Raw genomic sequence first — 11120 nt, 5'->3', positions numbered from 1 at the left:
TTGACGAGGTGTGTTTGGCCCTGTCGGGTGGGGATTCTCAGATACACGTGGAGAAGTTAGTCACCCTAAATGTGAAGCAATAACCACAGCAGGCACGTCTGCTTCAGACTGGGAGCGCTGGCTCTGGAATAATCCACATTCCCCGAGTGGGGCTTCCCACCGTTGCTCTGGAACCACCAGTACTTTCTGTAAATTTAATTCCCTCCTTAGGCTCCACTGGCTAACGCCGCGCCGCCCAACCATCGCAGCCTCTCTCATAACTGCCAATGCGTCATTCTCTCTCTGCCTTGAAAAAGGCCGTATTTTCCTCGAGTTGGACATAAAGTAAACAGAATGAAGACAACAGTAGTAGCTAATTAGGGTGGTAAACTCTGCTCTGTCTTAGCCGATGGAAAGTAATGGGAAATCGAAGTAGAGAGGAGACATGTATTCGACACAGAGATGCTGCTTTTCATTTCACGGTGAGATGTAACAGTGACTAGTGTACAGGGTGGGAAGGAGCGGAGTGACTTTGAACCAGTTCGTGAGTGGATGACACTTCTCTTTCCTCTACAGCACAACTAAAAGCTCAACATTCTATGGAAAAAAAATCATTGCTTAAGAAGGAAACTGCTGAGCTCTGCTTCCTCTTTCTCTCTGGAAGCAGGAGAGGAGAGACCCAGTAATAAAACCGTGCTTACCAGCTAACTTCCTGACAGGCTAATATTAGGGAAAATACGATTTGCTGAAAGCCACGTGTGGCCCAGACCATGGAGGGGCCTGATTCGCTGGAGTTCCCAGGTTGAGAATTCTCAAGGGGAGGACAGTGTGTGCACAGTGGGGCCAGTGGTTAGAGCATCTCCGTGATGACTATGGAGGGTTTGTGGTGATGGTTCGGTTTTCCCTGGGTGAAGCAGGATAATTACTGGTTGGAATTCTAAGAATAAAACTAGCTGAACCGTGGGCAGGGGATCTCTGAGCACCACCTGCATGCTCCGTTCCCCAGCAAGTGACGTGTGAGGCGGAGGGAAGCAGGAGCATGGTCCTCGGCACTGAAAGCACTGAGCGTGTTTTCCTAACTTCAGTTCTGTTACTTTATCAGCCTTGCTTTCTCCTTCCTGTATGCTGTCCTGATATTAATTAATGTGAAGGCAGATTCAGGCTAATCAATTAATCAAAATGACAGTTTGGGGGTATACAGTACTTTTCAGGCATTATGGTGGCAGAATTAACCACAAGGGCAATAAGGCAAGGTTTCTACTCTCAGAAAGCTTACGGTCTCAGAGTTGCAAGGAAAGTGCCAGATGCTGGTGGTTTCTTACCCTTCTCAGGTGTTTACGTGACACTCATGGAGCACCTGCTGTGGGCCAGGGAGTCGGGTGTACAGATGGGCGTGGCCGCGTCTTCCAAATAAGAAATGCAAGTGTTTGTGCACAAGATTTAAAATTATGTTCAGTGCTGAAAATATGTGGGTTATTTTCAAATTTATTCTTGTTGTTCAGTCGCTAAGTCGTGTCTGACTCTTTGGGACACCGTAAACTGCAGCAGGTTCTGACCTTCACTGTCTCCTGGAGCCTGCTCAAACTCATGTCCATTGAGTCAGTGGTGCCATCCAACCATCTTATCCTCTGTCATCCCCTTCTTCTCCTGCCTTCAAGCATCAGGTGTATACCCTCTCAGGTGGCCAAAGCATTGGAGCTTCAGCTTTAGCACCAGTCCTTTTCAAATATCTCTTGACATTCATCTCTAACATAATTCCACAGTCCTAAGAGAATAGACTCTGTATGATTTCAATACCTTTAAAACATGAAACTTTTGCACCTTGTTTCATGTCTCTGGATATGTTCCTGTGTCTCCCATTTATAGTCTATGGGAACTCAAATAGAATTTGTACCCTGCTGTTGTGTGAAAATTGTATAAATCTTAATCGTGTTGACTTGGTTCATAGTGCTTTTCAGGTCTACTGTTAATACATTCTACTTTTCTGTCCATTCTATTACTTTTTCAGTTTGATATTGAAACTCCAATTAAAAATCTTTATTTAGCTACTTAAAAATAATTGTGACATATAGTGGAACCATATGTAGCTTTGTTCTATATTTTCCAAGTCTCCTGTAAATGTGTTATCATACTTTCATAATTTAAAAGATAAAGAGAAAAAAATTACGTTCAGTAACCTGGGTCTGGCTGGGATGGCTAAGGAACGTGGTGTTGTCAGGCGTCACTGACGGAAAAGCTGTGCTGTTGTCTGACTCTTTGGGACCCCATGGACTGCAGGGAGATCTTAGGTGGTGAGAACTAACTCATCACTTAGAACAAGCAGGTCATTTGGTGGGAGCTTTGTGTATGCTCTCAAGGGAGTCAGTACACAGTGATATAACCAGTGTGGTGAAAACAAAGTTAGTCACTTAGTCGTGTCCGACTCTTTGTGACCCCTTGGACTGTAGCCCACCAGGCTCGTCCATGGAATTCTCCAGGCAAGAATACTGGAGTGAGTTGCCATTGCCTTCTGCAGGGGATCATCCCAAGCCAGGGATTGAACCGAGGCCTCCCGCATTGCAGGTGGACTCGTAACCAACCGAGCCACCAGGAAGTGAGACACAGCGCTTATGACCAGTGTGGTGCATACCCTTCTTTCCCACTGGATTTCTACCGTCCTGGGTTTAGCAGTTATCTCCACCGATCACCCCTGAGGACACCTACCTGCGTGGACACAGGAGCAGGTAGAATATGGTTTATTGGGGAGTTCTCTGACATAATTCTCTCTGGGATGTGAACCAGTCAGCTTCCGAATTCTTTTATTCTACATTGGACTTAGTACTCTATTTTAACTAATAGAAAATGCTGGCATTAACTGTATAATTTTAATTTCTCAGAGCAAGAGTGCGATTTAGATTTAAGCTGGCAAAAATCATGTAAGTGGTAGAGAACTAATCAGTTCTGGAAACACTCAGATTGGCCTTGTTCAATTTTAAAGTTTAGTGTTACTTATACTCTTAATTCTGGTGATTAAATTTTCACAACTTAGGAATGTAGCGAGAAATGTAGCTGTCACAGTGTTCAAATGACTTTTCTAATAAATCTTTTTGAAGTTTTAATATGACAGCATGCATCAATTACCAGTGTTACCTCTATTTTAGGTGTTTCTTTATGGTGTGAGATTACCTCTGAGGGTGCTGCAGGGAAAGACACGCATTTAAGACTCGCTCTGATGATTGACATTCCAGTATAATTTGGTGTAATGGGATTTAATTTGTTTGTAGATAAACTTACCTAAAGGGACCATCACAAGAACAGAAATCTCATAGCTTATATAAACAACAGAAAATTAATTAACATGGAAGTACTAATTAGTTTATCTAATTTGCTGGCAGAGCTCTGGGGGCCCAGGCACAGAGCTGGGCTGGCACATGTGGTGGTAGGCAGAGGCGGGGAGAGGAGCAGGTCTCAGGGATGCTGGAGAGTGGAGGTGGTGCAGGTCAGGGAGGAAGGCACTAGCAAGCCACTGCGTCACACTGCCTGCTCAGACCTGGGTGTGGGCACAGGAGAAAACACCTGGACCCGTGGCCATAGCCCCGACTGTGGACCTGGCTCTGGGCCTCGGTTACCTCCGTGATTTCTCTGAGGCTCCCCCACCCTACCTGACAGCACTTGCTTCTTATATAATGTTCCTTCTCCCTGCAGTGCCTCTGTATCTTGCTTCCTCTTAAATGCCACTCTGGCTCCTTCCTCAAGGAGCCATCCCTGCTTACAGAGTTGGGGCGTCTTCTGCTGTGTGGGCCTTCACACCTGCGCTTGGGTGCATGGGTCATGCCTCATGTGTTCTGTTTATCCTTGTGATTCCTTGATTTGTAGACACCTCTGTCACTTAAGGTAAGCCCTGGGGGAGAGGTCGCAATGAAGGAAGGAAGGAAGGAATGGAAACCTCCCTCAAAGCTTCAAATCCCATCTCAGTCTTTCTGGTCTCTACAGAGCTATCCCTGACACACACACGCCCCCGAAAAACTCAGAGGTTACTCCCCCACCTCTCACTTCCTTTTACTATCATATTTTGCTTTGCTTGCATGTTTGTCTCCCCCTGAAAAGACACTCCCAGTACTTGGTGTGGGGCCAGCAACACAGTGAGTACGTGAAATGTTTGGGAAATTGTTAAATGAGGAAGGGAATAAAGGGTGGGGAGCAGGTCCTCACCTTGAAGTCCCAGTGAAAGAAATAAAACACGAATAGTGGGGTGGAGGGCATAAATTCATAATGGAGCAGTTAAAGCGGACTTCCTAGAAGGACTGGTAATTAAAACAAATGTTAAAGAATGACTAGGACGTCACCAGATGGTGGTGGAATACCTAAAAATTCAGATGCAGGGGAATGAAGTGGAGCCCCTACCACACTATGTACAGAAACTGACTCAAGATGCGTTGAAGACCTAAATGTAGGAGCTAAAATTATAAAACAACATAAGCTTAAATCTTTGTGATCTTAGATTAAGTAATGGTTTCTTAGATGTGACACCAAAAGCACAAGCAAAGAAGGAAAAAAAAAAAGACTAGTTGAACTTCATTTTGAAATTAAAAATGTTTGTGTTTTAAGGGTCACTATCAAGAAAGGGAAAAGAGAATTCACAAAACGGGGAAATTGTTTGCAAATTAAATATATGATAAGAACTTATGTGTAGACATTACAAAGAGCTCCTCAATAAAAAGAGACAATAAGCCAATAAAAGGATGAACAAAGGACTTGAATTGATACTTCTCCAAAGGAGATGTGCACAGAGCAAATAAGCAGTTGAAAAGATGCTCACATCAGTATCCATCAGAGACATGCAAATCAAAGCATTATGGGACCACATTTCATACCTGTTAGGATGACTGTAATCAGAGACAGACAACAGCAAGTGCTGGTGAGACTGGAGGAACGGAAGCCTTCATGAATGCTGCGAGGACTGGGTGGAAAGACAGCAGAGTAGGACATGGGCTCATCTTCTCCTGCACGAGCTCCAAAATTGCAATCCACTGCCGAACAACCATTGACAGGAGAATGTTGGATCCCACGAAAAAAAGATACCCCACACCCAAGAGCAAAGGAGAAGCCCCAGCAAGACGATCGGAGGGGCAAAATCACATTTAGAATCAAATCCCAGACCCACCAGAGGTGCTTGGAGGGCTCAAACAAGACCTTGTGCACACCAGGACCCAGAGACCCAACAGAGACCCAGAACTGTGTTTGAGTGTCTCCTGTGGAGGCGTGGGTCAGCAGTGGCCTACCGCAGCGGCAGGGGTGCAGGAGACCTAGTCACACAGCCTGTGGCTTAAGCCTCTTGGAGGAGGCTGCCATTAACCTCCATACAGCTGCCAGCAGATGACCCACAAACTACAGAACAGTTATGCCAAAGAAATCCTGGCACTGTTAAGAAAGTTCTAGGAACCACAACAGATTTCCCAACCTGGGGATGAGGCAAAGGGACTGAGAGCCCCCAGGGAATTTGACTTTGGAGACCAGTGGAATTTGATTACAGAACTTACACAGGACGGGGGAAACAGACTCTTGGAGGGCACAAACAAAACCTGTGCACACCAGGACCTTTAATGTCCTCTGCTTATAAGTTAAATAAGCAGCGTGACAGTGTACAGCCTTGACATACTACTTTCCTGATTTGGAGACAGTCTGTTGTTCCCTGTCCAATTCTAACTGTTGTTTCTTGACCTGCATTCAGATTTCTCAGGATGCAAGTAAGGTGGAGTAGTATTCCCATCTCTTTAAGAATTTTCCATAGTTTGTTGACCAACCTAGACAGCATATGAAAAAGCACAGACGTTACTTTTTTGACAAAGGTCCGTCTAGTCAAAGCTATGGTTTTACCAGCAGTCAAGTATGGATGTGAGAGTTGAACTATAAAGAAATTTGAACGCCAAAGAATTGATGCTTTTGAACTGTTAGAGAAAACTCTTGAGAGTCCCTTGGGACTGCAAGGAGATCAAACCAGTCAATCTTAAAGGAAATCAGTCCTGAATATTCATTGGAAGGACTGATGCTCATGCTGAAATTCCAGTCCTTTGGCCATCTAGCACGAAGAACTGACTCCTTGGAAAAGACCCTGATACTGGGAAACATTGAAGGTGGAAGGAGAAGGGGATGATGAGATGGTTGGGTGGCATCACCAACTGGATGGACGTGAGTTTGAGTAAGCCCTGGGAGTTGGTAATGGACAGGGAAGTCTGGCGTGCTGCAGTCCATGGGGTCGCAGAGAGTTGGACACGACTGAGCAACTGAACTGAACTGGAAAACAGGACGTATTTCCTCAAAATGCTATACATAGGATTAGCCTGTTACCAGAAGTTCCATTTCATGGTATATATCCAAGAGAAATGAAACGTATGTCCACTCAAAAACCAGTTCACAAATGTTTATAGAGGCATTATTCATAATAGCCCAAAATACCAATAGCTCAAGTGCCCACCATGAAATGGATAAATGAATCATGGTATAGCCATTAAATGGAATATTACTTAGCAACCAAACAAAAGGAAGTACTGACACAGGCTATACCATGGATGAACCTTGAAAACATTTTTCTGAGTGAAGCCAGTCACCCATCACAGCCACATGTTACAGAACTGATCTACATGAAGTGCCCAGAATTGGCAGACCTATACAGAATTAGATTATTGGCGTGACTGCCAGGGGCTGAGCTGATGCGGGGCTGGAGGCTGACTGCTAAGTGGTACAGGATGAAAGTACTCTAAAACTGATTGTGGTGATGGCTGTGGAACTCTGTAAATATGCTAGAAATCATTGAATTGAGTTTAAGTGGGAAAACTGTATGGTACACGAATGGTATCAATAGATCTGTCATGATAAAAAAGAAATCACTAAAGAAAAAGAATGAGTAGTCATTTTCAAAGAGGGTGCAAAAGGATGCACTTCCTCCCCTCAGCATGTGCAGAGGCACGGGTGAAGGGTCCTGACTTGGTCTGTGAGCATGGAGTGGTCTAGTGTGGTCCTGGTTTAACCTGGAGGGTAGGTGCTTCTGTTCCGTGCTAAGAGGTGCTAAGAGGTGAAGGCTCTATCATTTAGGGAAGGTGAAGGCTCTATCATTTAGGAAATGGACCTATTAACAGAATCAGAACACGTTTAATTTCCACATTGAAACTTTTGTTGAAATTTGTTCCTGTTACTTATATATTATCAATAACTACCTTTCAATTCAAATGAACACATGTGACCTTCTGAATATTTTAAGTGTGCTATGAATAGGACTCCTCTATGTCTTCTAAACACTTTGTCATCACTGCATAGCATTTGGTCACTTCAGTGTTCAGGAAGCGGTCCCAATGAGATTGGTAAATGAAGCAGAGAACTAACCTAAAAATGTAAGAGTCCTAGAAATTTTCAATAAAACTGGAAGTAAAGAAACAGTTTTCCTACTAATCACAGTCGTGTTCATGAAAATTAAAAGGTGAAGTGGTGAGGCTTCTGGATCACCAGCTACTGCTCAGACTTCCGCCCCTCTTCCCCTCCTCTGTTCCTCTCTGTTGATGTTACCTGTTCCTCCTCAGCCTCTTCGCCGTGCAGATGCCCTGAATTTGTGGGCCCACTCACACTGTTGTGCATTGGGGTGCAGCACGGAGTATGGGTTGGGTGCCCATATTTTAAGTCACATTCAGCTTCTCAGATTTGGTGACAAGACTTGCACTGTAGCTATGTTTGGCTCCAATTTAGAGAGAGATTTTATACAGTCTAAACTATCACAAAGACTTGTTCTGTTTGAAAAATAAATTCAAGCTAAATTCAGAAACATTTTAAAGACTCTATACTTTTTCTTAAGGTAGGTTTAACTCCCTTTTAACTTCTTCCACTGCATACACATGCCAAAAATGGGGGAAAATAGGTTATGATAATTCAAAAAATAGAAGATACCAATTCAGGTGGAGCTGAAGTGTGACAGCCATCACCTGGCGAAGGATGTTCCAACTTTTGCAGTGGAGCCCTTTCTGTGTGGCAGCCTGAGTAATGAGCCTAGACTTGACAATAAGGAGCCGCCTTTGTCCGTGATACTGAACGGCGCCTCGCTTATCAGCTCCTGTGAGTCCTGCTGTAATAGATGAGTACCTTGCCACAAACAAAGGAAGAGGCTTCAAAATAAGTGCTATTTTGCTGACACTTTGGGACAAACTAAGGACGCACTGATGTCAGGGCAAGCATATTTGTTGCAGAAGGTTCCAGTGGAGGTATTTACGGCTCAGGGAACTGAAAGTCACCCTGCAGCAACCTTGGACCCCTCGTTACTAAGGGGCTCCTGTTGGGGTGCCCATCCTGGGTCTCCTGTGTTGTCACAGGGTTGCAGACTATTGGCTTCTTTAAATATTTCATACAAATTTCCTTTAGTTTGACAATGATAAAATAGGTCATATCCCACGAGGCTAATATTTATTTTCTGCGTGAGATTATCAGAAATAGATATGGCATTTGACTGAACATCTATTTTTCAAAGCATCATTAAATGCTTATGAGCACCTATGAATATACCATTCTACATCACAAGGATTCTCAGTGCAAACACATACATGCGTGTGTGTGTATGTGTCCATCTCTGTGTCTGTGCCAATCAGAGCACAGAAGGCATACAGACAGTAGAAGCATCTGTATAATTACATGTGTATAAGAATGTATATATTTGTATTTATATATTATATAGTTACACATATTTGCATTCATATACATACTCATATATTTAGGTATGCATGTATACATGTGTGTATATATATGTGTGACTAGGTCCCTATGGAGATATTAGTCAAATGAATGACTAAATATTTATGTAAATGTAGTTGGTGTGGCACAAACTACTTAAGGATTGTCAGCTTATACTGTTAGATTGATGAATAGGGATTGATGATAATACAGTGTAAACCTTGGGGCGATTTCCTCTTCAAAGGAGGAATGGAATCTCCATTTTCAAAGACTCTTCTAATTCTGAAAAATACCTGGTATGAGTGCAAGGAATGCCTAGCTGTGGGCTCTGCACAGCCCAGCTAGAGGGGAGACAACCCCCCTAAACCATTGACTGAAGTGTTAAGACCCGCAGGGCCCATAGGAAGAGGTAGCTGGTTCGCCTCGGGGCACCTGGTCAGTGGGGTGTGTCTACTGAGGCTGGTCCTCAGGAGGGGTGCGAGACACAATGACAGGGCAGAGGTGACAGCGTGACCAGCATGGGGACTCTGGTGCAGCAGTGGGGTGGACCTGGGTAGGGGGCTGTCCAGGTCCAGATGGTGGGAGTGGCATCTCTGCTGGAAGCAGGCACCTGGGGGGCCAGGGGGCCTTCAGCACCAGCAGCTCTGGGTCTGTGCGTCTGAGTTTGGGACATGTCATCAGCATACATGATGGGTCCTTCAGGTCATGTAATTAAGTGAACTCACCCAAAGAAGCCTTGAAAAGTGAGACAAGCAATGGGTCAAGAGCAGGGCCTGGGGGACATCATGTTTTTAGGAGAGAGGTTGTTATGGCAGCTTGTGATATTGAAGAGACTGAACTGGGGCAGCTCCTTGGCAAACAAAAAATTAAGTTTAGCATAGCATCTTGATGCCATTTCTGTGAGGACAGTGGAGTTGATGGGAGAGGACTGCTTGCGCCCTTGAGTATTCGGTCAATGCTGAGAAAAGAAATGGCAGGAGCCTCCCATGTCCAGAATCCTTAGGTGTCATGGCTGCGTCTCAGGAGCATGTCACCCAGAAATATTAATAGATCCCTGGTCCTTACGGCCACCTTGCCCACACGATCAGCCAGAGGAGAATGCCTTCATGTCTTTGGGCATCTGTCTTCCTGGCTGAATGAAAGAAGTATATATATACACTATTGATACCATGTATAAAATAGATAACTGATGAGAACCTACTGTACAACTCAGAGCTCTGCTCAGTGCTCTGTGGTGACCTAAATGGGAAAGAAATCCAAAAGAGAGGGGTTATATTCATACATGTATCTGGCTCAGTTTGCTGAAGCTACCACATTGTAAAGCAACTATACTTCATAAAAATTAATTTAAGAAAGAAAATAATCTAGTCACTTGCGTTCAGTAGTCCTGGGAAGTATTAAGCTTGGAGTCCTAAGCAGCGTTAATTCATAGATAAAGATGATGGGAACAGAGTGGCCTGTCAGTGCTTCCCTGGGAATGCCTACTCTTGGGTCACTTTGCATCCCAGCGCATCTCTGCCTGGCAGTGAGCATGCATTTGAATTGAGGAATCTTGGAGAAGGAAATGGCAACCCACTCCACTATTCTTGCCTGGAGAATCCCATGGACGGAGGAGCCTGGTGGGCTACAACATAATCTTAGGACCCTGTTTTTCCTGAGAGATTCTAAGAAATCATTTAACTTCCTTAAATCAAGCTGCCTTGGAGGGTAGGTCAGCTCCCCAGAAACATTCCAAAGCCAACCATGGCAGTGGGTGGGGAGTGGGGCATTGACAGCTGGAAAGGGGTAAGCAGAGATGTGAGCTCACAGGTGATGGTAGCTCCCAAGCAGGTGAGAGACTCTACATAGAAGTCATCTTCTTGACAAAATATTTTGAAAATGATTAGAAATAAACTTGTGTGCTTTCCTTCCCCGAAAGGGTTCCCCCATCTAGACAAGTCCTGCTCCTCCTGCAAACCCAGGTTACTCTTGCCAACCCCGGGCACTCCTAACACTTGGTGACTGATCAGTATGTGCGAGGTCTGGGGGAGGATTTACGTGATGACGTCATTCACTGCTGGACTGGCCCTGGGAGTAGAATCCACTGCTCCCCCGTCGATAGGCAAATTGTGTCCTATGCATTTGAAATTGGAACAAAGACAAACTCAGATGATGGTAATATTAACAGCTAATATTTATAGGTGGACTTTGTGCCAGAAATATTGTTTTCCTTTCATCTTAACCTGTGTGCATTTTAAAGAGTGCCTTTCCAATTACAAATTCACACACGTTCACCAAGAACTCAGTTCATCCTCTCTGTCTCCCACCTAACCCCTAGGACCACCCTCCTGCTGGTCTTACTTAGAGATAACTTCTGGTGAAATCTGCTGTTTACCATTTTAGGCTTCCCCATACATTTATGAATACACAAAACCACGTGTCACAGTATAATATTATCAGTGCCTACCACCCAG

This window comes from Capra hircus, chromosome 27 (genome assembly GCF_001704415.2).
Source record: "Capra hircus breed San Clemente chromosome 27, ASM170441v1, whole genome shotgun sequence".
Lineage (NCBI taxonomy): Eukaryota > Metazoa > Chordata > Mammalia > Artiodactyla > Bovidae > Capra > Capra hircus.
This window is presented reverse-complemented; position numbering follows the sequence as displayed.